Here is a 24,389-nt window from a genome sequence, read left to right on the forward strand (position 1 = left end):
ATTAGCAGTTTGTGAGATAATTACGTGTGATTACGAGTCAGCACTGACTTTAGCATGAAGTATTGTCCTAGTTAGTTCAGATGTTTGTTTTGGAAACAGATGTCCATATTTACGATGTTTTAATTTTATTTACATATCTTTATTTATTTGTGACTAATTTTGGGGTTGCACCCCCATTTGGGAGCAATCATTCGTGTCATCGCTCAAGCCGCCAGCCAAGAATCCAGTATCGTCACTAGTCATAACAAAACCGATGATTATTCGAAGTATGGGGCTACAACCGCGAAACTAGTTGCAAGAACGAAAGGTACATAAATAAAATAAGAGCAGAGAGGCTATGAAAAGCCTGTTTCCAAAACACTTTATCGGGTAGTGCTCTGCCAGAAAAATTGTCTGAGCAAAATAATGTATAAGATAATGTAAAATGGAGTAGGAATGTTTAAAATAATTATCATTTACTCCTTAGTCTCTTGCACATTTTCAGGCACATGATACTTATCGATCACTCTGGGTTATCGTCTGATCCATGTAGCTATGTCAGCAACCCATCTCTTCTATTCAGAATCTCATGTCTGAGTACTGTACGAGACGGTTTGCTGACGAAACTACACAGATCTGAAAATTGTCCACAGAGTGATCGGAATATGTAATCTAATCAAAAATGTGCATCTCAGACTGAAGAATAAATGATAATAATTTAAAATATCATTCTCTGGAGGCGAATGTGTCTGCTATAGTAGTACTTTTCGGTTAAATTTCCACCTAATTGGGATAAAATTTCACTCATGCGGTGAATGTATGTTGGGGCACCGGCACGTCTTACTGTTGATGAGGACAACATCCAACGCGCCGGTATAGCCCAAGATGGAAAGGTGGAGCAGGCCATCTACCTTGGCCTCCACAATCACCTGACCTCAGTCTATCTGGGGTCATCTCAGAAAGTGCACAGCTCTCCCGCTGGTAACTTTGAAGAGGTGGAGCAGAGGATCGTTCAGTACTGTCAAGATTTACGAGATGATCCAACGGTGTTTGAAAGAATTCGTGACTCGTTTTAAAAATGAGTGCGGTGTTTGATACAAGTGTGAGGACGACAAGTAGAACACGTCCTGTAACAGGTACTAAAGAACGGATAATTGTAACATGAACGTTCTATAGTAGTATTGTATCTTTTGCTTAGGTAGTCCGTGGGTGACATTTCAGCGCAGTTAGAGGGGAAGTTACTTCCTTAATCGCTTAACTTGTTGTATCGATTTCGATACATAGTGGCCATTTTCAGATCTGATTAAAACATACGAACCCTAATATTATGCTAACGTAAATAAGCCGAAGTGTCATCGTCAGGTAATGCAAACAGAATGGCCTAGTTTGCATAATAGTTGAGCTGGGCGATACCTAGCTTTTTTTATATCGCTTGCCAGTGGATGTTGGACTTATTTACACTGCGATAATTCGTATGTTCTAATGAGGCCTGAAAATGGCCACTGTGAACTGAAATGTATCGACAACTTTTTTGATTATCGAATGACATTAAAGAAACAAATTCTGTGCTTCCTCGGTCGCAGTCTTTCTTTGCGACGATGTGGTACTTCGTAAAAATAGATTCGGGAAGTAACCTAAAAGTTTCCATTTTAAATACATTAATGTTTCATGCTGAGGTCATTGGTTGTTCGTAACCACATATTCGCAGCTACCCCGTAAATAGGTCGTTTGCAGAGTCATAGCTTCCGTTATCCTTATCAGCTTTCGCTCTTAACCATGATGCACCCTGAATTTCCGGAAGAGCTGCAGACACCGAAACAAGGTCTTCGACAACTACGCAAAAGGCTGGGTGACTTGAGGCGTGATCAACGTTTTTAAAGTTTTAGCCATCTAGGTAGAGAAGCAACTACAATTTTCTTCGTTGCTATTATGTACGTTTTCGCAAAAATAGGTGGGACCTGTGGTGAATCTGATGCCCTAAACGGCTAGCGCTGTGTCGTTGGGTCCTGCTTTGCCACGTAAACTTCGGTTAACGGAGCGCAGTCTGCGGTGTTTCCGCAGCCTTAGCCTTTACATTCGTAACATTTTCCACTTTGTTATACGAAGTTTTCACTGTACATCAGAACGAGCGACACATTACCGTACTCCCTTTGCCAACAATTCTTGCTTGATGGAAAAATAAGTCTCCATCGCCGCTTTCTTATTAAGCTACGAGGTCTGTCTACATCTTGGTTGATAAAGTAAATGTTGCAAGTACGAATCAAGCAATGAAATACAAAATGTGCGTACAATAATATTTACGAAACCATGTTTCGGTGTATTCTACGGATGCAGAAATATGAGAAGACGTTTATAGTTTTGGTAGCTCACCCAGAACGTAGAGTTATAAGAACTTACGTTCAGCAACGTCAGCACCGTGCTACGTTATTGATGTCTAGTTTGTGCAATCTGATGGCATCAGAAAATAATTAATGGAGCCCATACACATAGAAAGTTGTACCTTAGATTTTCAGCTAAACTGGGTCACGCTGCGTCTCCATCGTCACCAGTGACAACTACCTTAATTCTGTCTCCTATAAAAGTGATTTATGCGACTGATTTCCACCGTAATTCATGACTCGATTGTTGCTTAGTCTTTCAACTTCATACGACTGATTTCCACCGTAATTCATGACTCGATCGTTGCTTAGTCTTTCAACGTTACTGGTTTCCGTCACTTCATTTACGGTCACGAAAGATGCACGTAAAAGCGGACAGGACTTTTAACTTACTCTGACATCCCAGCGCTTGTATTTGTTTGGTTTTTCTTTACTAATGGGCTCTCTACATCGTAACCGGCATAATCCAGGAGTCTTCGGATAAATAATGTCTGCGTGATTCGTGTTTTGACAACTTTCGTGGATAAGCAGTGTAGTGGCAAAGAAGCAGCTTTAGTGCAATTGTTCACATTGTTCTGTGTCGTTCCTTAGAGCTGTATTTAAGAATCGGAAATCCATATCACCTTTACAACAAATATTTAAGTGTTCATTAACCATGGAAGCCGGTTGACATAGATTGTTGCTCCGAAGAAGAACGAAACATTGTTTCCAACACAGCACGAAGCAAATGCTGCTTATTTACTTCCCTTTCCGCAGCCCCACATGGAGGTAAGGTAATTCCCTCTGTTTTCTGCTCCCCTCTGTGATAGGACTAAAGGAATACTGACCGAGTTGTAGGATACTGCCTCCCCCCTCTCTCACTGTCTCTCGACCTTGAGCGTCGTGTCTCATGTAGCTGTGATGTTATGGTTTCTGTAGTTTCATCTTTAAGTTTATAAGTTAACATTGTTGATGCGGCTGGTCCCGGCGGAGGTTCGAGTCCTCCCTCGGGCATGGGTGTGTGTGTTTGTCCTTAGGATAAATTAGGTTAAGTAGTTTGTAAGCTTAGGGACTGATGACCTTAGCAGTTAAGCCCCATAAGATTTCACACACATTTGAATTTTTGAACATTGTTCATGCAGTCATCTCTGCATGTAGCGGTCTTTTAATTCTATCGTTTCATTCGATATGAAACAAGTAGTTTTGACAAGAGGCAGCCGGCATTATATTTTGTCCATCTTACACCTAGCGGTTTTATCGTCCCGCACTGTGTTTTTTCAAGCTTTTTATTTTGTGCAGAATGGCCCTTCTGTCAAAATTCATACTTTTTGGAGTGGAGAACAGTGGGTGTCACTGTTAAGCAATGTATGAAGTGACATTGTGAGTTTGGATTAACTAAAAATACTCCGTAACATATATCTTATGTTTTCCATATTGTAAACTTTTGTTACAAGAGAGTATAATAAATATTTGTGATTTTCTGTTGCTTTAGAATTTAGGGTACGTAAGGGTATATTTAATATATAATTTTCAATATGCTTTTTTCATATTGTGTAAATTTAATGTACAACAGTGTCCGAAAGCGATATTTAGACCTGACTCTGAGGCGAACATCATTTGTTAACATTGCAGATGGCAATAGGTCACACGGTTAATCTATATACCATTGTCAGTTGATTCCCATACAATGAGGAATTCCTCAGTATCGAAACGCAAAGTCGTAAGTGAGCGCAGAAACGCAGTGTGGAGAACTCCTTAATAGTCCGCTGTGGCATCTTACTTTTGGTCTTTTCTTATACCACGATGTTCCCGTGTCCATACTGCTTCGGAAACGCGCCTTTCATTGTTGCTGGTCCGGAATGTGTGTCCTTATCTCATTCTGTCATGAGTTTGTTGCATGCATTGATGATACTGATGGCCTAGTATTCGCTTCGTTTTATTAAGAAGTTGAATTATTTTCGTTGTCTTCAACTGAAGTGCTTTATATTACCGTATTCACCCGTTTGGCATACACATACTGTTTAAAACCATGCAGTTTTAGTGATGATGCTTAATTATTCGACAAACAATTTACATTCTATAATAAGGAGAAAAATTTGAGCCTAACGCCCCGTCGACGTAAGCAGTACAACTTCATAGGTACGTTAAAGTCCGAGTCAAGAAGTGAGCAGTTACGAAATGGGTTGCTTACTTTTGCGTAATTTTCTGGGCCTAACGACCCGTCAACGTAAGCCGTACAACCCGATGGATATGTTACAATAAGAGTCAAGCAGTGGGCAGTTACGAAATGGGTTGCTTACTTTTAAGTAATGTTCTGCATGAGATGTCAGCGTCGAACTAGAAGTTGTGGCTATATGCTTATACCCCAGGTTTTTATACTGTCTCACTGATGGGCGGTTAGAACTCATGTGTGATTAATATAGCCCCTCAGATAGCATTGTCGTTCTACAACGATGAAGAGAAGCTCGCGCGTGCACGTTCCTTTTTGTGAACTTAAAATCATCTGGTCTCCATTTGCATCTTGTACCCTTGTTTGCACAGTCGCTTTCGTGCGGAACCATTACAGCCAACGAAAACGCCGCACTCGGCAAGAACTTGGTATTACACGAAACCAGTTCTCTTCCCTCCTAGTAATACTTACAAAACAGTTACATCTATCTCTTTGGTCGTGTCTGTTTTCTGTCCCGAAAATTGATGGAATTAAGGAGGCACTGATTACTTAGTTTCCCTCTCCCATTCCAGTTACCGCATTCCACTCCAAAACGACTGTCGTCTTTAACGGCGGCCAGAGCAGAAGAAAAAAGAAAAGAAAAAGGTACGAAACCGATTAGGAAATCCAATTCGGTAGCACTCGTTCGCCGGAAATTGCGTTAAGAAGTTGCAAATTACGTGTAAGAAGTTTTAATTTCGTATTTTGTGCTGGTGCAGTGGAGAGACGCTACCGGAGTTGTAACTTGCCTGTGGGAGGAGAGAGGAAAGTCTATTTCAGATGCGTAACTCTCGCGCTCGGTCCAGCTGACGTCAGTGCATGATCAGCGGCCGCTGTTTTGTGTTCCCATGGCGGCCGGCGCGTTCTTCCGGAAAAAGTAAATTCGCCCTCTCACTCCACTGCAGCAGAGGAAAGACAGGTGAAATCAGCGGTTCGTCGCACCGTACATATCAACAAACGATTTTATTTCATTATTAGTTTATGGAAGCCTTTTGAGCCCACAGAAGCACAATTTGTCGGAATTACACTAGTAGTTACAATTATGAGTTTCATCATTGGATGAGCTGTACATAACATAAGAATATTAAAACCTGCAGATTCCTCTCTAAAGCCTTGTTACTGTCAGGCGAGTATTAAATCGCAGCCATGTAGTAGGCCTGTGTGTCAGTTATTACAAGACTAAAGAGTTTAGATCGATCCCTGCTAAACCCCAGGAAATTTTTCTGGCCCTTAACTTTCCATCACTGAAAAAGAAACCATTTCACAACTGATGATTGCTGCAGTAAGCGCGTTTGTTCATTGCATCGAACATTAATGCAGAATTAACACATAGATATGCTGCTATTCTGCATGACATGGCAGCAGATGTAGTGGTAGCTCCAGTAACGTTCTTTGAAGTATATTAGTATAGATTATATACATTGTGTCCACAGCAGCAGTGTTATCGGCTAGCCTTCTGATGACATACGTGTACCAAAAAAAAAAAAAAAAGTCATCTATCACCCTCCCTCGCCCACACACACACACACACACACACACACACACACACACACACACACTTCTTCCTCCAACTCCTATTTCTTCCACTTTAATAATCGCATATCACCCTTGCTCTTCCATTATCTATTCCTTTTAGATGATGTACACTGGCTTACTACTATCGATACTCTATAGTTTCTCTTTCAGAAGAAATGCAGTTGCTTGTGTACATTCGTGCCTGTTTGCGAGTGTTTCGTGTGCGTGTGTGTTTAGCGAGGATGTGGATGCAAATTTCGAAACAAACGTTCCTTATTTACCAACGATAACAATTATAAACTGTAAACCGTTCTTCGTTAATGTGTAATGAGTTGACAGAGATTTTTGTGAGGTTATGAGTTATATAAATGCATTAATAGGAACTTAATGTACAAATTTAGGAACAGGAAAAACGGGAAAGGTTTAGGATTTTTCTTGGTCACTTGTGGTTTCGACGATGGTATTGTATTCTGAAAACATCAGTAGTCTCGCAACTATTCGTAAATTGTCGATCTAAAAATGTCTGCATTAGCAGACCCTCTTTCTTGTTCCCAATTTCTGTTATACTCACGTAACATAAACCACGCAGTCAAGCCATTAATCTATGAGGACAGTTTCACACTATAGATATGTCTGTGGCAGACGTATTTAAACAGAATCTTCGTAATGAAGGTACAATCTATACGTAAACACCGCACGTTCTGTAACTACCAGAAAAATCTGCAGTACTAGCAGATGAATAATCGTTTTCTAGGTTTTTGTAATGAGACGTATTCTTTATTTGAAGTATTTAATAGTGCATTTATAACTTCCCAATGATATGAGCCCCAGATTTCCACATTAAAACTAGAGCGGATCAAGCATATTATTTTTCAAGTCAATACCCCTTATTCTCAAAAATGGCTCTGAGCACTATGGGACTTAACATCTGAGGTCATCAGTCCCCTAGAACTTAGAACTACTTAAACCAAACTAACCTAAGGACATCACACACATCCATGCCCGAAGCAGGATTCGAACCTGCTACCGTAGCGGTCGCGCGGTTCCAGACTGTAGAGCCTAGAACCGCTCAGCCACTCCGGCCGGCACCTTGAATTGTGATTTACCTACAGCTGCTACAGCCAAACGTGGTTATTCTAACTGAACATGTTTGTCGAGTTAAAGTTATAGGTAAATGTGACTAGGGCCTCCCGTCGGGTAGACCGTTCCCCGGGTGCAAGTCTTTCGATTTGACGCCACTTCGGCTAATTGCGCGTCGATTGGGATGAAATGATGATGATTAGGACAACAAAACACCCAGCCCCCGAGCGGAGAAACTTTCTGACCGAGCCAGGAATCGAATCTGGGCCCGCAGGATTGACATCCTATTGCGCTGACCACTCAGCTACTTGGGGCGGACAAGTTATAGGTTATGTGACCGTACTGACAGTCGTACAAGAAGGGACAAACATTCCGAATGCAAAACACATTTTTGGACACATGAAGGTGGATATACAAGGACATAATTTCTTGACTATCATTTCTCGTCGTTTGGTTCATTGGAAAATTGCAAATTTGTGGTAAAGGCTTATGGGACCAAACTGCTGAGGTCATCGGTCCCTAAGCCTACACACTATTTAATCTAACTTAAACTAACTTACGCTATGGGCAACACACACACCCATGGCCAAGGGAGGACTCGAATCTCCGACGGGGGGAGCCGCACGGACCGTGACAAGGTGCCTCAGATCGCGCGGCTGCCCCGCGCGGCGTTCTGTTCATTTTCAAAGACGTTTTCTCTTCGTTCCCACAACTACACTCATCCCAACTACTACACTTATCCCAAACACTGTCATTATCTGAAGCTATAGCAGTGCAAAAGTTTAGCATGGGTCTCCTGGTGTCTTACAATAGAAAGTTGCCAGCCCTGAAGGGAACAGTTTCTTTGAAAATGAAGAACGTTGTATTTCAGTTCCCAAGAGTTAATGATAAATAATTCTTTATTCACACTCTCTTTCGATCTTCATGTGTCTTACAGCTGGTAACAAATTACGGGCCAATATTAAACCTGTACGTCACATAACATAAAAGCCATCGATCGTTAAGTGTTTATCATCGTCCACCGTTTCGCTTGTGGGCACTCTGGATACCTGTGACCACACTGCTGATACCTGATACAGACTGGTTTGATGCAGCTCTCCGCGCTAGACTCGCCTGAGACAGTCTCCCCGTCTCTGTGAGACCACATCCACTCGCCCCTGCTTACTGCAGGCAAGCCTTGGTCTCCCTTTACAGTCTGTACACCGCTCCCTCTACTTCCCTCCGTTATCAAACTGACTACGCCTTGATGCCTCAGGATGCGTCCTACCAACTTTTCCTGCCTTTTGCTCACGTTGTGCCAGAAATTTCTTTTTTCACCAATTCCATTTAACACCTCTTCATTAGCTAGTACGACATTTCAAAAGTTTCTATCCTCTTCTTGTCTGAACTATTCTTTCTTCACGTTTAACTTCTGTACAAGGCTACGCTGCAGACTTAGTACCTTGCTATAGCTCCCCCCCCCCCCCCCCCCCCACTCGCACTAAATCTCCAGAAACGTCTCAGTTTAGCCGATGAGTCCGTAGATGGTGGTATAGGGGGCGTACAGTGTGACTGGACATGCTTTCCCATCCGAATTTTGCGATAATTAAACCAGTCCGTCCTTGAACTGAACTACTCAGACGCCCGGTAAGAATTCTTCCTACCTGTTACGTGGAGATGCTCTCGTAGTTTTATGACCCCTTGCAGAGCTGTAGCACCGCCATCGGATTCTGAAAGACAATACTACTATGTTTACTGTAATGACGTGGGAAGAAGATTTTTTTTGTGCAAATAATTCTTATACAGGCTGTCATCAGGGTGCGTTTATTTGAGATACACCCTAAAATGAACTAGGTCACACTGATTATAAGCTAACAGTTAATGGTGCAAGAGCTTGATCTACCACATTACTAAATCTAGAGGCATCCTATCGACGGCTGCCGAGTATGGTGCACGGTCTGTAAGCTGAGCGTACAATCGGTACAGTTCATATAAGATACACCTCTTAGGTTATGCCAAAGTTATTCATTTATTTATCATTACTGTCGTTTCCTGGCATTGTAATATTACTAAAAGATAGTATTTATGACCAGCAGACTCCTCCTAATGTCTGAGTGGCAGAAGGAAACTTTTGTCAGCAAATATTTGTTAATAACGGTCATTTGATTCACGTCAGAATATATGTTAGACGTTTACAAATTTCTCATTTTCAGAAATGCTCTTCTAGCTGTTGCTATTCTGTATTTTACATCCTCTCCGCTTTGGCCAACAACTGTTACTTTGCTGCCCAAATAATGAAACCCATCTACAGACTCCTAGTTTCTGATATAGTAATCTAATCACCATCATCCGATTGAACTCGTTGGAGACAGATGCAGCAGAGGCTCCATTTTTATTTTCAAACACAATGGCTAGTTTCCCCCACCGAGGCCATTTTCAGCTGTATGAGTCCAACGTCATGCGGGTACACAGAGTGTGTCTGCATACCTACAAGACGCTAGGCTCGTAAACATTTGAAAATGGCCTTGGTGGCTGAAGCTAGCCGTGGCGTCTGATAACAAAACTGCATCTAATAATTTATAATGCCAAAGCGGAGCGACAGTAATCGTATTTAACAGTGTAACAGAATCAGTCAGTCCAGATCGAAACAATTAAGTATTTATTAATTCCGGAAACTGGTTACAGTCCAAGCGATCATCTTTCAGACCAGGAACTCTTTGATGACGCATGGAACCGATTCACAGAGCTGCTGTACATGCCGAAAAGTCAGTCGACTGGTACTTTTTGGCACGCACAGCCGATCTGTGAACCGACTACATAAGTCATCAAGAAACTTGTGTCCTTTAAATAGCAGCTTACACTTAGTACTTTTCGGTGCGCACAGCAGATCCGTGAACTGGCCTCACACATCATCAAGGAGCTTGTATTCTTTAAATAGTCACTTGGACTTGGTACTTTTTGGTATACACAATAGATCCATGAACTGTATCCGCACATCATTAAGGAGCTTGTGTTCTTTAAATAGTCACTAAGAGTTGGTACTTTTTGATACGCACAGCGGATCCAGGAACAGAGTCCACGCTTCATCAAAGGGCTTGTGTTCTTTAGATAGTCGCTTAGCCTTGGTACTTTTTGGTATATATAACAGAACTGTGTACTGGCCCCACATGTCATCATGAGCGGTACATTTTGGTGCGCACCACGGGCTGGTGAACCAGTTCCACACATCATCTAGGAGCTTCTGATCTTAAGAAGGTAGTTTAGACTTGGTACTCTTTGGTGTGCACAGCAATTTTGTTAACCATCTCCACACATCATCAAGCAGGTTCTGGTTTGACGTGGCCACTTAGATTGAAACTGGTTATCGAAATTACACTACTGGCCATTAAAATTGCTACGCCAAGAAGAAATGCAGATGATAAACGGGTATCCATTGGACAAATATATTATACTGAAAGTGACATGGGATTACATTTCACGCAATTTGAGTGCATAGATCCTGAGAAATCAGTACCCAGAACAACCACCTCTGGCCGTAATAACGACCTTGATACGCATGGGCATTTAGTCAAACAAGGCTTGGATGGAGTATACAGGTACAGCTGCCCATGCAGCTTGAACACGATACCATAGTTCATCAAGAGTAGTGACTGGCGTATTGTGACGAGCCAGTTGCTCGGCCACCATTGACCAGACGTTTTCAATTGGTGAGAGATCTAGAGAATGTGGCCGGACGGAGTGGCCAAGCGGTTATGGGCGCTACAGTCTGGAACCGCGCGACCGCTACGGTCGCAGGTTCGAATCCTGCCTCGGGCATGGATGTGTGTGATGTCCTTAGGTTAGTTAGGTTTAAGTAGTTCTAAGTTCTAGGGGACTGATGACATGAGAAGTTAAGTCCCATAGTGCTCAGAGCGATTTGAACCATTTAGAGAATGTGCTGGCCAGGACAGCGGTCGAACATTTTCTGTATCCAGAAAGGCTCGTACAGGACCTGCAACATACGGTCGTGCATTATCCTAGTGAAATGTAGGGTTTCGGAGGAATCGAATGACGGGTAGAGCCACGGGTCGTAACACATCTGAAACGTAACGTCCACTGTTCAAAGTGCCGTCAATGCGAATAAGGGGTGACGGAGACGAGTAACCAATGGCACCCCATACCATGAGGCTGGGCGATACGTCAGTATGGCGACGACGAATACACGATTCCAATGTGCGTTCACCGCGATGTCGCCAAACACGGATGCGACCATCATGATGCTGTAAACAAAACCTGGATTCATCCGAAAAAAATGACGTTTTGCCATTCGTGCACCCAGGTTCGTCGTTGACTACACCATCGCAGGCGCTCCTGTCTGTGATGCAGCGTCAAGGGTAACCGCAGCCATGGTCTCCGAGCTGATATCCCATGCTGCTGCAAACGTCGTCGAACTGTTGGTGCAGATGATTGTTGTCTTGCAAACGTCCCCATCTGTTGACTCAGGGATCGAGACGTGGCTGCACGATCCGTTACAGCCACGCGGATAAGATGCCCGTCATCTCGACTCCTAGTGATACGAGGCCGTTGGGATCCAGCACGGCGTTCCGCATTACCCGCCTGAACCCACCGATTCCGTATTCTGCTAACAGCCATTGGATCTCGGCCAACGTGAGCAGCAATGTCGCGATACGATAAACGGCAATCGCTATAGACTACAATCCGACTTTTATCAAAGTCGGAAACGTGATGGTACGCATTTCTCCTCCTTACACGAGGCATCACAACAACGTTTCACCAGGCAACGGCGATCAACTGCTGGCGATCAACTGCTGCTTGTGTATGAGAAATCGGTTGGAAACTTTCCTCATGTCAGCACGTTGTAGGTGTCGCAACCGGCGCCAACCTTGTGTGAATGCTCAGAGAAGCTGAAACTTCCTGGCAGATTAAAACTATGTGCCGGACCGAGGCTCGAACTGAGGACCTTTGCCTTTCGCGGGCAACTGCTCTACCAACTGAGCTATCCAAACACGACTCACGTCCCGTGGCTTAGCCACAGCCTAGGGGATGTTTACAGAATGAGATTTTCACTCTGCAGCGGAGTGTGCGCTGATCTGAAGATTCGCAGGAGAGCTTCTGTAAAGTTTGGAAGGTAGGAGACGAGGTACTGGCGGAAGTAAAGCTGTGAGGATGGGGCGTGAATCGTGCTTGGGTAATTCAGTTGGTAGATCACTTGCCCGCGAAAGGTATAGGTCTCGACTTCGAGTCACGGTGCGGCACACAGTTTTAATCTGCCAGGAAGTTTCATATCAGCGCACACTCCGCTGCAGAGTGAAAATCTCATTCTGGCTCTGAGAAGGTAATCATTTGCATATCACAGCATCTTCTTCCTGTCGGTTAAATTTCGCGTCTGTAGCACCTCATGTTCGTGGTGTGGCAATTTTAATGGCCAGTAGTGTAATAAATAAATAACTGATGATATCTGGACTGGCTGTTTCTGTTTAAAAAAATGCATCTCGTGCTGTTACTTGTTTCCATATAACTAGTACAGTCACTGACCCTGAAAAACCATATCCAACATGCTCGATAAAAAAATGATATAATTCTGTTATATTCCATTATCCCTCTTTTAGTTGTGTTGGATTTTAGCTTGGCTTAACAAACGAAATAAAAAGAAATTGGAGCCTTATCCTGTAAGGAGGTACCGCAGTCCTTTGTACTGAAGCACTCTGAAAATATCTCGTAACACCATCCACAATTTTCTCGATTCGCACTATGCGTCGTTAAACAAGACTTTGCTAGTGGATTCGGTACGATTCGTATCGAATGTGTCGATCCTAGTACCAGCTTTTCTGGGGAGTGGAGTTGCAGTTGACTGTTTTCTAACATAAGAGCAGCGCGTGGGCGCAGCGCGACTTGTCTAGGCCGAGCAGTTGGAGCAGCGTGGAGAGCGCCGTCGCTTCCCTGCTTGGTGCCTGTGCCGACGTCTCGGGAGACGCGCGGCTGGCAGGTGTGTATCGAGCGAATCTGCCGCCAGCCGGTGTGATTGATTCCGGCGCTACAAAGAAAGCGAGGGGCGGTATTGTTCGCAACGCTGCCGCCACCGCCGCCCCCGCCTCCAGCTTCCATCCGCCCCCGCCGCCTCCCATATTGATTCCGGGAGCCGCGACGCGGCGCCCGCCCGCCATCAATCGCGAAATGCGCTCCTCGGCCAATGGCGGCTGCGAGGCCAGGCGAGTCGACTCGGCGGCTGCAGACTTCTGCGAGCGGCCGCCGTCCACAGCTGGTGCCGCCGCCGCCGCGATGTCGGACGTCGCTGCCACTGCAACACACACACAGACGGCGGGCTCTCAGCTCTCGGCTTGCAAGTGTCTTCTGTGTGACGTACCGGACGAGCACCGCAACACAACTGGACTGTGTACGTGGAAGCTTGCACAAAATAATTTCATCCGTCAGAATATTAGTCAACCTCTCAAATCTTTTTTCAGAGATGTAGTTGTTCTAGAACTGGTACCAAGTGATCGTCCATCACTGGCGCAATTCGTGGCAGTGAAATGGTGTGTAGATATCTGATCAAAAATATCCGGACATCACTATGTAATGCCACTAAATGTGTCAGAGGAGGCGTAGGGAGTATTTTCAAAAATGTTCAAATGTGTGTGAAGTCTTATGGGACTTAACTGCTAAGGTCATCAGTCCCTAAGCTTACACACTACTTAACCTAAATTATCCTAAGGACAATCACATACACCCATGCTCGAGGGAGGACTCGAACCTCCGCCGGGAAGAGCCGCACAGTCCATGACTGCAGCGCCTGAGGCCGCTCGGCTAATCCCGCGCGGCAGGGAGTACTATGCTGTCGGAAGAGAAGCGTAACAGCCGACTGGGTCGGTCAAGAGAGCCCAGTGACATTGAATACCACTGGATGTTACCTGAGTAACAAATCCGACAGGGACATTTCAAATGGTTCAAATGGCTCTGAGCACTGTGGGACTCAACTTCTGTGGTCATTAGTCCCCTAGAACGTAGAACTAGTTAAATCTAACTAACCTAAGGACATCACACACATCCATGCCCGAGGCAGGATTCGAACCTCGTGGTTCCAGACTGCAGCGCCTAGAACCGCACGGCCACTTCGGCCGGCTAGGGACATTTCAACTCTTCTAAAAGTGCCCAAATGTTCGTGATGTGACCGTGACGTGGAAACATGAAGGAACAACCGCAGATAAACGAAGACTTGGCGGGACTTCATGAGCTGGACAGAGACCGTCGAGCATTACGAAGGGTGGTTATAAAAAAATCGCATGAAATCAATAGAAGGTATAATTCGTGACTTCCAGAGTACTGCCAGCAGTTGACTAGTACAATCAGTGTGCGCAGAGAGTTAAAAGGAACGGGGTAGAATAGTCGAGCAGTTCCTCATGAGCCACACGTTTCTGTGGTCAATGCTAAGCGCTTGAGCTACTGTGAAGAGCGACGTCACTGCACAGTGGCTGACCGCAAACGAGTGATGAATCACAATGTATCCTGTGACAATCCCATAACAATCCGTTGCAAGGATTTTGTGGATTCCTCCACTCCGTCTACAGGCCACAAGTGGCCCATCGGGACCATCCGACCGCCGTGTCATCCTCAGAGGAGGATGCGGTCGGGAGGGGCGTGGGGTCAGCACACCGCTCTCTCGGTGGTTATGATGGTATTCTTGACCGAAACCGCTACTATTCGGTCGAGTAGCTACTCTATTGGCATCACGAGGCTGAGTGCACCCCGGAAAATGGCAACAGCGCATGACGGCCTGGATGGTCACCCAAGTGCCGACCACGACCGACAGAGAACATTATCTGCCATTATGTGTTATGCTAGCAGTGAAGTACGGTGCAAGCGTCTTTATGTATGGACGAGTTTTACGTGGTTTCGGTGCGGTCCCCCTGCAGCGCTTATGAAAGCGGTAAACGCGGAGCGGCGGAACCACACTTTACAGCACTGTGCACTGCGAACAGTAGACGAACAGACCAGAGACGATGATTCTTTGTATCAGCACGACAGTAAGGCAGCATCTCTGAGGCGATGGTTTGGGGGTAGTAACATTCCGGCTGGTCCCGGCGGAGGATCGAGCCCTCCCTCGGGCATGGGTGTGTGTGTTTGTCCTTAGGACAATTTAGGTTAAGTAGTGTGTAAGCTTAGGAAATGATGACCTCAGCAGTTAAGTCCCTTAAGATTTCACACACATTTTGGTAATAACATTCGTGAAATGGACTGCGCTGTCCGGAAGGCCTCTCTGAACCCATTGGAACACATTTAGGATGACTTAGAATGTCAACTTTGTTTTGCCGGCCGGGGTGGCCGAGCGGTTCTAGGCGCTACAGTTTAGAACCTTGCGACCGATACGGTCGCAGGTTCGAATCCTGCCTCGGGCAAGGATGTGTGTGCTGTCCTTAGGTTAGTTAGCTTTAAGTAGTTCTAAGTTCTAGGAGGCTGATAACCTCAGATGTTAAGCCCCATAGTGCTCAGTGCCATTTGAACCATTTTTGAGATAGTGCATGTGCTAGTGGGTTATATGGACTCAGCAAAGTAGGACGGCTCGATGTGGAAATGTGCTAGAACGGCGGAAAACAGCTTTCGTGTCTGGGCGAGCTCCTTACCTGATTCACTGGTGTATCAACACGGACTGTCCAGCGGTTCTATAAGAAATCGTCTACCACTCACTGCAATATAACACAGTGTAACCACAGTGTTCGTAAAAATACCCTAAGTAGTGTCTTGCCTTTTCCTCATAACTGCTTTGAAACTCGACAAAAATTTCCATTGGCAACGAATGCAGCTCCATCTCAAGCCGTTTCCGAGAGAAAATTGCGGGAGCACCTGCTTGGAGTGAACATTTGGGGTCAGGTACCTCACGAAAGGCCATTGCTCGCACCGACACATCAAGGTGCCCGTCTTCCATGTGCTAAACTACACGGAAATTGGACAGTATATGAAAGTATGAGTATAGCGTAATACGACGCCACAGTTTTGTCTCTACTACAAATTCTGAAAGGCGTCGATCGCATCGACGGCGCAATCACGTTATTAACACACAGTGGATGGAGGGTGTACATCAGGCCGAAGTGTGCCTGTGATGTTTCGAGGGTATATTTCATTCCATAACTTGGGTTCTCAGTTTCACGTCACCGTGAACGTGGAACAGCATGTTCATTTCAATATTCTCGGTGACCATGTGCTGTCTTTACTTCTACATCTTAATGATGAATGTGTTGCGGAGACTCCCATCTTCCGAGATCACAGCAGGAGTGCTCACTCGGCTACACGGATACGTCCGTAGTTTGACGAACACCCAGGTAGCCCGCTGAATCACCCGATATTAATGGAATAGAAAATGGCCAAGACCGTCTGGAACAGCGGGTGAAATGCAGCAGTCAGCATCTCTAAAAGTGGAATCTAATCGTAAATAATATGTTACAGTTTGTTGTGGCAATTCAGAAAACTGATTCCGGCGTAAAACAAGTCTTACAACCACAGTATACTGAAACCAGTGAATAAGACGAAAATGTAACACTGCTCTGAAAATGCTGCTTGTAACACAATAACAAATGATAAATCGCCGTTTGTACACATTCGGGAAATTCCAATACAGTGCACATTAACGACTATGTATGTAAATTAAAATGTTCTTTTTTATGCCCTCTAAGAGTTGTTTCAAAAGCTACGGACAGAGAATCGAATGTTTGCGCAGTTCTATAAGTACCATCTATGTAGAACTTTATTACAGTATACAACAACCAGGTTTGGGTATTACAGCCACACGTATAGATCATTATTAAGTTCAGAAACCGTAGTGATATCTCTGGTACAATTGTTTTCAGGCCTCTGTTGCTTTAACGAAACCCCTGATGTAACTGTTTTTAGTCCTCTGTTGTTTCGATGATTGCTATGACTTAACTGTGGCCGCTACAGTCTGGAACCGCGTGACCGCTACGGTCGCAGGTTCGAATCCTGCCTCGGACATGGATGTGTGTGATGTCCTTAGGTTAGTTAGGTTTAAATAGTTCTAAGTTCTAGGGGACTGCTGACCTCAGATATTAAGTCCCATAGTGCTCAGAGCCATTTTTTTTTGTCCTCTTGGCAACAAATTTCTTTCTTTTAGTATTGTACCCTTACACTCGAATCCCTTTTAGAGCATTATTTATCTTAGAATTCCTACTCCCTATCCACAAAAACTGTAAAGTCTTGCTCAGTTAGTATTCCTTATAGTCACAGCACTATCGTGTCTTCTGCCGCGGATCCGGTAGTTGATCTCGGTACCCTCCATATCGTGTCCCTTTTAAATTTGTGCAAAACCGTCCAACTCAGTTTTAATCCTTCAGACTTTTGTCTTCGTCATTGTCAGTAAATTTAATTGCAGCAAACTATCACGCCTGTTCAAGGAGAAAATTTCTTCGGCAAATTCCCTTTCTAGGTAAACAACACTTGGTAGTTCGTACTGTAAGGTATGTACTTGGTCACAGGAAAGAAATAGTGTTGCGGTCAAGAACTCCGTCCGCTGTGTTCGAGTGATGCTGTAATTGGTGTCATGAGAGCACGCAACTTTGAAGGCAATACTTCGCCAACTGAATTGAGTAATGGTATAAATATTATTGACAGTGAAAATTGCATATTAAAAACTATTGTACCTCTAATAACACGACCCGCGCCAGGAAAGAGATCGTTGTCCTTAATAAAGTAATAGAGGGTGTAGTACTAACCAAAACACCTTGATGGGGGATTTATACACATGACATTCATTGTAATGATTTGCAAGGACAAAAAAAGGGGAGATTAGAAACTAACGACCCGTCGACGACCAAGTCGTTAGTGACGCAGCACAGTCTCGGTTTAGGGATAGAAATGGCCCTGAGCCTCTCAGAGGAAATTCTTGGCAACTGTCTGCAGTGATCTATATGTATGGCGTGTATGACTGCTATGCGGAACTGGGAGACATGGGTTTGATTTCCCGCACTACCACGGCTGTTTTGTTGGTGGGAGGACCGGAAAGGGATGCACTCAGCCTCGTGTTGCCGACTGAGGAGCTACTTGATCCAGTAATGGCGGCTTCAAAGTCTGGCAGACTGGAAACGGCCGGGAGAGCTGTATGCTGACCCCGTGCCACTCCATACCGCATCTTAATGACGTCACTGGCAGGTATGACATGGCGGCCGGTTGTTAATGAATGGCAGGGCCCGTCGACGGAGATTTAGTTTTATGTTTGAATGTTCGAATGGGGATTTGAATCGTTGTCCTCTGTAATCTGAAGCCAGTGTCTTAACCACTGTGATTGATCACAGACAGGTGAACCACAAAATGTGTCATGTGGTCTCACAAGTCAAAGATACTGCACTATTTCCTTTTAAAGGGCTTGTCTGCTTATGAGGAACTCCAGTAGAAACCTCCTACCTTTTTTAAAATTGTAATCCCCTTGTAATGTTCCTGAATGTTTCGTCGCATAATACGAGAAATGGAGGTCTAAAGCTCACCCGCCAGGGTAACAGCGCTAATGTGCTGCTTCCTGGACTCGGGTAGGCGCGCCGGCCCCAGATCGAATCCGTCCGGCCAGCCTGGATGTGGTTTTTAAGCGGTGTTCCACATCCCGCTAGGTGAATACCGGGCTGGTCCCCACGATTCGCCTCAGTTACACGACTCGCAGACATCTGCACACGTTCGCGTTATTCCATGAATTACACTCGACGCAGACAGCTGGGGTACACTAATTCCGTCCCTGGGGGCAGGGGAGGTGTTATGGGGTGGTGGCAGGAAGGGTATCCGGCCACCCCTTAAAAATTAACCTTGTCAAATCCGTTCTAACCACGCCGACCCTGCGTAAGCGAGGGACAAGGCACTAGCAAAAGAAGAAGAAAGGAGGTCTAAAGCTCTAATAGAATTTTTGTATTTTCTTTCCCACAGAGGGAAGAGTGACTACCCACTGACAGTTCGTTGCGCTACAACCAGCTTAACTTCCGCAAAGGTAGACTTGTGATCTATAGGGTTACGTTATGAAAAAACTCCTTTGCAATGCAAACTGTGTTCTATAGTACATATCGAGAAATTGTTTCGTAAGCAGTAACCGCACCACATTTTAAATTTTCCTTCCATGTTGACCGATTATGCAGGGTGGTCAGAAACAGGTCTGAGAAGACTGTAAGGGTGTTGAAGGGGAGGTTGTGCTATGAAATAATTGTTTAAAAATAAGTTCAATATTTAGCGCTGATTGCGCGTTAATTAGCATAGAAGTTGGCCAATGACGCCGTTACATGCGCAGATTCAGGCGGCTGTGTAATTTGTTCTCAATGCGTAGATGACAGCGCACGAAACTCCTCATACTTTGCTTCACATTCGATACTTATTACCGTAGCATGTCCAATTTTTGTATCGTTCTCTTGTTCAGGTTTAGGAAACCATCCAAGAACACGTCTGGCGACACCGTTTCTGGCGGGCCGCTTGAATTTGCGCGCAACGGCCTGATTAGCTAACTTCAGTGCAATGAACTCGGAAACGACGCTACGTATCGATTTTTTTCTTAACAGTTGTTTCTCAGCACACCCTACTCTGCAACTCCTATATGAGTTTTCTAGTCTGTTTCTGACCACACTGTGTAGCTAAGTTATTACCGTAATGTTAACGTAAAGAATACTGTTGCAGCTTAGGAATATCTGTAGATTCCGAGCTGAAGATAATCTTGTTTTAATAGTTTATTATGTCGGTTTTCGTGAGTGTCCGCCGGTTGAGAGTCTGCGGAATTTCTGTTTCACTCGCTCACCAGAGAGCTGTGGTAATTCGGACTGCCCTTCTTCATACAGGGTGTTCGTTTTAACTCGGAACAACTAAATATCTCGAAAAATACGCACCGCACGAAAAAAATGTGCCAGATGAAAAATTAATGTTTTCAAGGCGGACATCTGTCTGGGCTGCCCACCCACTAACCCCATCACATTGGTAAATGGGTTGTCCTAAGCAGTTGACATTATCGTTTAGAATTTAATTTAGTTTTGAAAACTTGACTGTATAGTAAAACTGTTACGTTTAACCATTTACAAGTCCGGCAAGTCAACTATATGTAACGTAACGTAGTTTTCTGTTCCCTTCGGGGTGGGTTTTTGCGAGTGCGTCCATCAACAGGATGCTTGATTTCCGTGTCCTCTCTCGAATATCACCATCGGGGTGACTGATTCGGTGTTTTCTTCCGTCCAACCGCCGTGGCTCTCGCGCCGATTACAGTGGCATCTACCACGAATGGATAAGCCCTAGGTCTTAGAGTTCGAACCTGCTCTGAAAAAGGGGAGGTGCCAATATGAAAAACAAGGTGACCCCCGAGAGGGGGGGGGGGTAGACTCTTTTACGAGGTGACCAGTTTTAGCCCAGACAGATGTTCCCTTTCAAAATACTAATTTTCATCCCGGTAGTTTTTTCATATGATCCGAATTTTTGAGATATTTATTGTTCCAGATTAAAACCAACATCCTATATAATCTAGATGACTCTTCATTTTAATTCGGCTTCCGGAACCACACACTTAATCTGTATTTCAGTAGACGCTCTAAAAGTGTGTCATAAGCACAGATGTTAATGAAATGCCATTTTTCCGTACACTACTAATGAATCTAAGCCTGTCATCTGTGTTAACTACAGTCGGTTTCATATAGTCTTTCCACTTTATATACTCAAGCATTGTTACTCTGACGCCTTTATACGTCATCCTTTACTCAATTTATGACTCAGTAATTTTCTCATTCCATATCATCGCCAGTCCGAAGGTTGGTTTGCCGCACCTCTCCACACAACCTATGTGAAGCCTCTTCATCTCCGCCATATCTACTTCATCCTATTTCCACTTGAACTTACTTACTGTAGTCATTCTTTGGTCTCCGTCTGCAAATTTAATCCTGAATACATCCCTCCATTACCAGACTGACGACTCCTTAATGCCTCAAGGCGTGTCCTTTAAAGCGATGTCTTGTTTTAGACGTACCATAAATTTTTTTCTTTTCTGCCTAATTCAACTGAGTACTTCCTCTTTAACTATCCGATCTACGCACCTAATCTACAGCATTCTTATGCAGCACCACTTTTCAAAATCTATATTATTTTTGTCCGCCGCTCGTGGTCTCGCGGTAGAATTCTCACTTCCCGAGCACGGGGTGCCGGGTTCGGTTCCCGGCGGGGTCAGGGATTTTCACCTGCCCCGAAATGACTGAGTGTTGTTGTGTCGTCTTCGTCATCATTCATGCCCATTACGATAGCAGGAAGGCAACGGCAAACCACCTCCACTAGGACCTTGCCTAGTACGGCAGTGCGGGTCTCCCGCATCGTTCCCCTACGCTCTATCAAGAAGCATTGAACTTCATTTTCATTTCCATATTCTTCTTGCCCGTACTCCGTCTACGTTTCATTTCCGTACAGGGGTACACTCCAGACAAATAGCTTCAGAAAAGACTTCGTAGCATTTAAATTTTTATTCGATGGTAACATATTTCTAACTTTCACAAACTCTTTTTCTGGTATTCCCAGTTTGGATTTTATACCCTCTCTACACCGGCCATCATCATTTATTTCGCTGCCCGAATAGCAGAAATCGTCAACTCATTTCGTATACTAATTAGCTCGTCATGGACGATAATCCATTACCCGTGTTTTTCTTTTCTGATATAAATCTTCTAACTTTTTTTGAAGACACAATCCATTTCATTCAACTATTCTTGAAAGTCCTCTGTCATCTCTGACAGGATTACTGTGTCATCGACATACGTCAGAGTTTTAATTTTTTCTCCCTGAACTTTAATTCCCACACAGATTTTTTTCTTGCTTTCCTTAACTGTTTGGTCACTAACCCTCTTTTCAGCTATTGGTCCTCTTTAATGCCCTTCGAATTTTCTAACTGCAGTCTGATCTCCGTTCAACTCATAGTTAACTTTTCGCCCTGCATTTCATCCTTAATACCTTCATAAGTTCCAAGAGACTATATTCTTTATGTATAAAAATAGATATAGGCCCTACATGTGTATACAATGAGGAGACAAAAGTCATGGGATGCTTATATACACATATAGAATTGGCGGTAGTGTCGCATACACAAGGTGCATTGGCGTATGTGTCTTTTTTACTCAGGTGACTCATGCGAAAAGGTTTCAGAAGTGACTACGGCCACACGGCGGGAGTTAACAGACTCTGAACGCGGAATGGTAGTTGGAGATAGACGCATTCCGTTTCGGATATCGGTAGGAAATTCAATAGTCCGAAATCCGTAGCATCAAGAGCATTGCCGAGAGTACCAAATTTCAGACAGCCGGCCGCCGCTGCTGCTACGGTCGCAGGTTCGAGTCCTGCCTCGGGCATGGATGCTTGTGATGTCCTTAGGTTAGTTAGGTTTAAGTAGTTCTGAGTCCTAGGGGACTGATGGCCTCAGATGTTAAGTCCCATAGTGCTTAGAGCCATTTAAACCAGTTTTTTGAAATTCAGACATTACTCATCACCGACAACGCAGTGGCCGACGGCCTTCACTTAACGACCGAGAGCAGCGACGTTCGCGTAGAGTTGTCAGTGCTAACAGACAAACAACAGTGCGTGAAATAGCTGCAGAAATCAATGTGGGACGTAAGACTAACGTATCCGTTAGTACAGTGGGGAGAAATCTGGTGTTAACGGGCTACGGCAGCAGACGGCCGACGCGAATGACTTTGCCAACAATACGACATCGCCTTCAATGTCTGTCCTGGGCTTGTTGGACCCTAGACGAGTGCAAAACCGCGGGCTGGTCAGATAAGTCCCGATCTCATTTGGTAAGACCTGATAGTGCGGTTAGAGTGTGACGCAGACCCCACGAAGCCATGGACCCAAGTTGTCAACAAGGCACTGTGCAAGATGGTGGAGGCTCCATGAGCTGTTGTGGGTTGTGTTTACATGGAATAGACTGGGTTCTTTGACGCAGCTGAACCGATCATTGATTGGGAATGGATATGTTCTGCTACCTGAAGACAATTTTCAGCCATTCATGGATTTCATGTCGCAGACAACGATGGTATTTTTATGTGTGACATTGTGCTAGGGCACCGGGCCACAACTGTTAGCGATTAGTTTAAAGAAAATTATGGACAGTTCGCACGAATGATTTGGCTACCCGCATAAATAAAAAGTAAACTCCGTCCGAACAGGCCATGAAGACACATCGGTACCGACCGGCCGCCGTGTCATCCTCAGCCCACAGGCATCACTGGATGCGGATATGGAGGGGCATGAGGTCAACACACCGCTCTCCCGGCCGTATGTCAGTTTACGAGACCGGAGCCGCTACTTCTCAGTCAAGTATTTCCTCAGTTTGCCTCACAAGGGCTGAGTGCACCCCGCTTGCCAACAGCGCTCGGCAGAACGGATGGTGACCCATCCATTTGCTAGCCCCAGCCCAACAGCGCTTAACTTCGGTGATCTGACGGGAACCGGTGTTACCACTGCGGCAAGGCCGTTGGCTTGGCGACCCAAATAGCCCCATATGAAACCCATCGAGCATTTATGGGACATAATCGAGAGGTCAGTTTGTGCCCAAAATCCTACACTGGCCAGACTTCCGCAAATGTGGACGGCTATGAAGGCAGCATGGCTCAGTAGTTCTGCAGGGGAGCACTAACGACTTGTTGAGTCCATGCTACGAAGAGTTGCTGCATACGCCGGGCAAAAGGAAGCATTAGGACTTATCCCATGACTTTTGTCGCTTCAGCGTATTCCAGCACAGATATGTTAGGCCTTCAAAACTTGTGTGGGTGGTAGTGGAAAAGTGTTGACACGCAAAGCTTAAATGTGGAACACGTGGTGCCATTATGAACGAAGATTGTCGTGTGCAATGCACGTTTGGGACACATGAGTAACCAGACAACATTGGGTAAATAGGTAGTAGCTGCTAGCATGAGTTTCTTAGAAGTAGATACCTTAGGCGTTGCGAAGCAACTCAAATCGCTTGATACGGGCAAGTCTTCAGGTCCAGATTGTATACCGATTAGGTTCCTTTCAGATTACGCTGATACAATAGCTCCCTACTTAGCAATCATATACAACCGCTCTCTCACCGATAGATCTGTAACTACAGATCGGAAAATTGCGCAGATCGCACCAGTGTTTAAGAAGGTTTTGGAGCATATGCTGTATTCAAACATTATGAATCACCTCGAAGGGAACGATCTATTGATACGTAATCAGCATGGTTTCAGAAAACATCGTTCTTGTGCAACGCAGCTAGCTCTTTATTCGCACGAAGTAGTGGCCGCTATCGACAGGGG

At 44.7% G+C, this 24,389-nt stretch overlaps 1 protein-coding gene and 1 pseudogene across 1 annotated transcript in view; both read right to left on the reverse strand.

Moving 5' to 3' along the window:
- Positions 1-24,389, reverse strand: part of LOC126474624 (uncharacterized) — a 336,077-nt gene that overhangs the window by 276,587 nt on the left and 35,101 nt on the right. The gene's annotated exons all lie outside the window — the stretch shown is intronic.
- LOC126475939 (5S ribosomal RNA) lies at positions 23,468-23,586 on the reverse strand (annotated as a pseudogene).

Source organism: Schistocerca serialis, chromosome 4 (genome assembly GCF_023864345.2).
Source record: "Schistocerca serialis cubense isolate TAMUIC-IGC-003099 chromosome 4, iqSchSeri2.2, whole genome shotgun sequence".
In the NCBI taxonomy this organism is placed as follows: Eukaryota; Metazoa; Arthropoda; class Insecta; order Orthoptera; family Acrididae; genus Schistocerca; species Schistocerca serialis.